The sequence below is a fragment of the Mus pahari genome, unplaced genomic scaffold, assembly GCF_900095145.1.
Source record: "Mus pahari unplaced genomic scaffold, PAHARI_EIJ_v1.1 scaffold_8284_1, whole genome shotgun sequence".
In the NCBI taxonomy this organism is placed as follows: Eukaryota; Metazoa; Chordata; class Mammalia; order Rodentia; family Muridae; genus Mus; species Mus pahari.
Window position 1 is genome coordinate 12,561 of NW_018393970.1, and position 5,478 is coordinate 18,038.

The following is a 5,478-nucleotide window of genomic DNA, read 5'->3' on the forward strand; positions in this document are numbered from 1 at the left end:
AAAGTCCTATTTATTAATTGTTGATCTTACTGAGTGAAGTGTTCATTTTCTCTTAGGAAGTTGTCTCCTTTGCAATGATTTCATGGACCTTCTCCAATTTCCTTTCTATCAGATTTATTGTGTCATGTTTTATAATAATGTCTTTGATTGCCTTGGACTTGAGTTTTCTGCAGGGTGGTAAATATGGACCTGTATTCAATCTTTCACATGCAGAAATCCAACCAGACCATCACCACTTGTCAAAGATGCTTTCTTTTCCTCATTGTATATTTCTGGCTTCTTTGTCAAAATCTAGTATCCCTATGAATATGGGTTTATTTCTTGTTCATCAATTTTATTTTATTGACTTAAACTTCCTTTGTTAGAGTTACAAAAAGATATTTTTATATTATTTGTGACTATTGTGAAGGATGTTGTTTCATAGGTATCTTTTACATCTCATTAATCAATTTTATACATTCACAGGTAACTTTGTATCAGTCTACTTCAATGAAAATATTTTTCAGATGTGGGATTTCCGTTGTTGGATTTTTGCTTTTGCTTCTTTATTCTAATATGCAACCTGCAAATTACTTTTTCTTTTTTTTTCCAGTTTGTTTCTCCTTGGTCTTATTTCTCTAACAAAAACCTAAATTTCTATATTGAAGTTATATAGAGTTAAAAGACTTGTCTTATGCCTTATTTTGATGGAGACCCTTCAAGTTCCTCTCCCTTTAACTTGATATGTGCTATTGACTAATTTTATTGACTTTACTTTTATTAGGTAAATATATTGTGTCCTTGATGAATCCAAGAAATTTATAATAAGGTAGATTTGATTTTCTAAAAGCATTTTCCAGTATGAAAAATGGGATGGTTATTTTCTCCAGTTTGTTTATATGTTTGATTACATTGAGAGAATTTTTTTCAACTTGTATATCTGTAATAAGGAAACATACTTGATTACGGTAGATGGTCTTTTTGATATGTTCTTAGATTCTGTTTGTCAGATTTTTTGAGTATTTTGGGGTCTATTTTCATAACAAAAATTGATTTTAAAGTCTCTTATTTTCTTGTGTGTTTGTGTAGTCTTTAAGATATAAGTGTAAACATGCCCTCAGGGGCATGACTTAAATGGGCAAAATTCCTTTGGTTTCTCTTTATCATCCATTTGGGTAGTATGAAATTATGGTTTGTTTGAAAGTGGAGTAACATTGTGTGCTAAAACCATTTTGCCATGGGCTTTTCTTGAATAACTACTTTTAATGACTACTTTGATTTTCTTACAAATTATAGTTCTATTTTTATTGCTTATCTGATATTGATTTGAATTTCTTAAGTGTGACTATCTTAATTTGGATTTTCCTGCAGTGAAGAGGCATCAAGACTAAGAAAGCTCTTATAAAAACACTTAAATGGGGCACAATTGCAGGTTCAGAGATTCAGTTCATTATCATCATGGCAGGATCATGGCAACATCTAAGCAGGAAAGGTGAAGGCAGAGTTAAGATTTCTACATCTTCATCTGAAGGCTGCTAGCAGAATATTTTTTTTCAGAGAGCCAAGACTACATTATCAAAGCCAAAGCACATAGTGACACACCAGCTCCAACATTGCCACACCTACTCCAACAAGGCCACACCTCCTAATAGTGCTGCCACTCCCTGGGCAATTATATAGAAATCATCCCATTCAAATCCCTGACATTCAAATAGGCTTGTTCAAATATATGAGTCTATAGAGGCCATCACTAAATATACCATAATGCAAAAATACATTTAAATGAATTTCAGAGTCCCCATAGTCTAAAACAACCTCAACAATGTTAAAAGTACAAAGTCTCTTCTGCGATTCATCCAATCACTATGATATACAAATCATGACAGGAAACCAACTAGGAATTCTCTAGACTCTGCATCTCTGTCTGATGTTGAAGCAAATATTAGATAAACAACCCCATTTTCAAATTTGTTGACTGCAACAGACATCTTTCTCTGGGCCAGATACACCCTGTGTTAGCAGGGTTCCTTAGCAGATAGACAACATCACTGACATCTCTAACATCTTGGTGTCTCCAAGACAATCTCAGTGTTAGACCTATTTTTTCAATGTTTGGGATGCATATATGTTTTCTGGGGGCCTCAAAAATGTTTTCCTCTTGAGCTCTAAACTTTCCCCACACCCACCCCCACCCCCAGCACTCTAAACTCAGGTTAGTCCAGTCCACAGCTGCTGCTGTTCTTGGTGAACATCCAGTTACTCTGGCAGGTAAAATAAGCTGGTGTCTACTGCTGCAAACAGGCATCACCAATAGACTATCATTGCCATGCCAAACCTCAACTTCTTTGGATTACAACTTCAGTCCTGAGATGTCAAGTGCAACTGAGGCTGCATTTTCACCAGTGTCCTTCTATGGCTTCTTATAATTCCAAGGGTCAGATGCTATTCATGTCTCCTTGCACTACCACCTGTGTAACTCTTATTCATTACCCTGTACATCTGCAGCATGAGATTCAGCCTTGGCTATCTATGGTCACAGCTTCTTTGGATTCTCAGAAAATACTTCCCAGAAGCTTACACATGAACGATGCTAATCTCTTCTCTATCAACACTAATTTCATAGCTCCAGCTAAATATTCTCAATTGTACCAGTAGTCTCCTCCTCTTTTTCACTATAAACCCAGAGCCTAATGATCAATAATGCTTAATTCTGCTGCTTCCTGGGGCTGGAACATGCCCCCTTGCTATAGTATATTATCAACAATTTTCTGTTCTCCTATTGTAGCACTGAATAACCTTAGATGTGCTGGAACCTGTTCTGTAGACTGATTTTGATCTCATGTCTGTCTTCTAAATGGTGGAATTAAAGGTATGTGACCCTATGCCTGGATGTGAAACTTTGTCCCAGAATGAATTTGAATTTACGTCTATTTTCCTCAATCTCCTAGAAATAAGAGATTTTACAACACTTCTGGCTCCTAAGTCGACCAGGGTGGGATCTTGCCCCAGGTTAACCAATGCCTTACTTCAATTTAATATCCTTGAACACAGAATTCATCTCCATTTCACTTCCTGGTGCCTGTTTAACACTCACACTATATATTTTATATTTTTCAATTCTAAGCTTGCTATGCTTGTTCAAAATGCACTTCATGAGACTTAACCAAAGAATAAAGTTCCTCCTGAGATTTTCTGAGATTTCCTTTGTCAATGTAATTAACATAATTTTCATTAAACTAGTTTTAGACTCCTGAGACAGGAGTAAAACACATCCAAATTCTTCAACAAAATAACAAAAACATTTATTAGGTCACATACTGAAATTTTTCCCCACTGAACCATCTCGGACCAGTTGTGTATCATTTAAATAAATCTCAGCAGTGAAGGTTTTCACATTCTTACTTGGATAGCCCATTAACCCTTACTTAAACCATTCCAGTTTATACCAAATTCAAAGTCCTCAAATCCACATTCTTCCAGACAATAGCATGGCCAGGCCTATCATACCAATACCCCAATTCGAAACTAACTTCTGTCTTATTTTTGGTTTTACTGCTCTGAACAGGCATCGTGATCTAGGCAATACAACATATAATTGGGATTGCTTCACAGGTTCAGATGTTAAGTCCATAATCATAAATACCAGAACATGGCATCATTCAGGCATCCATGGTACAGAAGGAGCTGAGAGTTCTACATCTTCATCTAAAGGCTGCTAGCAATATACTGCCTTCAAGGAATCTTGGATGAGTGTATTATAGCTTACACCCACAGTGAAATACCTAGTCCAAAAGTTCACACCTTATAATAGTCCCACTCCCTGTGCCAATCCTATACAAACCATCACATTGAGGTAACCCACACACAAAACAACATTCATGGTTTGTACTCACTAAGTGGATATTAGGTGAAGGCTACTCTTATGAAAACAATATTTAGTTGGGGTTGGATAATAGATTCAGAGTTTCAGTCCATTATCATTAAGGCAGGAACATGGCAGCCTCTATGCTGGCATGGTTCAAGCAAAGCTAAGAATTTTATAACTTCACCTGAAGACTGTTTGCAGACTACTGTCTTTCAGGCAGGTAAGACTAGGGAATTAAAGCCCATGCTCACAGTGACACACCAAATCCAAAAAGGCCACAACTCCTAATAGTGCCACTCCCTGGGCCAAACATATACATACCATCAGAATTATCTATGAATAAAATTGCCCATTTTTTACATATTCTCCCAATGTTTGAACTACAGGGTTTTAATAAAATATCCAAAGTATCTTAGGATGTAGAATATCTTTGATGTCTCTTGCTCTGTTACCAGTTTTCTGATCTTGATAGTTTTGATTTTGTCTCTATTACTTAAACTAGTTTGGATAAGGATTGATGTATTTTGTTAATTTTTCTCAAAGAACCAACCTATTGTTTGGTTAGATCTTTGTTTTGTTCTNTNTGTTTCNATTTTATTTATTTCAGCCCTCATTTTGATCTATTTCTCTGGAAATTGTTTAACACTTTTCATTCTACACCTTTTAGCGATACTCAAGTTTCTAGTATAGGTCTTTCAGTTTATTTCATTTTATTTTTTAAGGCTGCTGATTCTTTGAACTTTGACCTTATAACTGCTTTCATTGTGGGCTATAAGTTTGGGTAAGCTGTGCGTTCACTATCATTGAACTTTAGAAAGTCTTAAACATTTCCTTCTATGTTTCTTCATTGATTAGGGCATTAAGTTAAAATGTATTGTTCGACACTCTTTAGATTCTGTTTTCAATGAAATACAGCTTTAATCTATGTTCAACTTCTTGTATCTAATTAGAGTTTTGGAGAAAGGTATTTGAGGTGCTGAGAAGAAGGTATATTACTGTGTTTATGGGTGAAATCTTCTGAAAATACGCATTTGGTTCATTTGATTTAAAAGTTTTATTTCTTAGACCTCTTATTTCTTTTATTTTTTTCTCTCAATATGACAAGTCCACTTGTGAGTATGGAGTATTCAAATATCCTATTATCAATGTGAAAGTGTTGTTATATGTATGATTTAATCTTTACAAGTGTTTCTTTTTAGTAGTGTCTCTCTCTCTTTTTTTTTTAAATATAAATTTGAATTCCCTTGCACTTGAACATAGATATTTAGAAGAAAGAATTCATCTTGGTGAATATTACATTTGATGAGGTAAAATGTCTTTTCTATCTCCATTGATTAATTTTGGTTGAATGACTATTTTGTTAGGAAATCTAATTGGTACCCAAACTTGTTTCTTGGGTTCATTGCTTCAAAAATAATTTCAAAACAATATTCCATGGTAATGTCTATCTTTAACTTTGAGGTTTGTTTCTTGGATGCAGCAGAAAGATTGATCCAGTTTTCCTGTTAGTACTTTTTCATAAGTTGAGTATTAAGACTAAGTTGTGTTGTGTAAATGAACACTAATAGTTAATTGTTATACTGATGTTTATGTTGTTGTTGTTGTTGTATATGTGTGTGTGTGTGTGTGTGTGT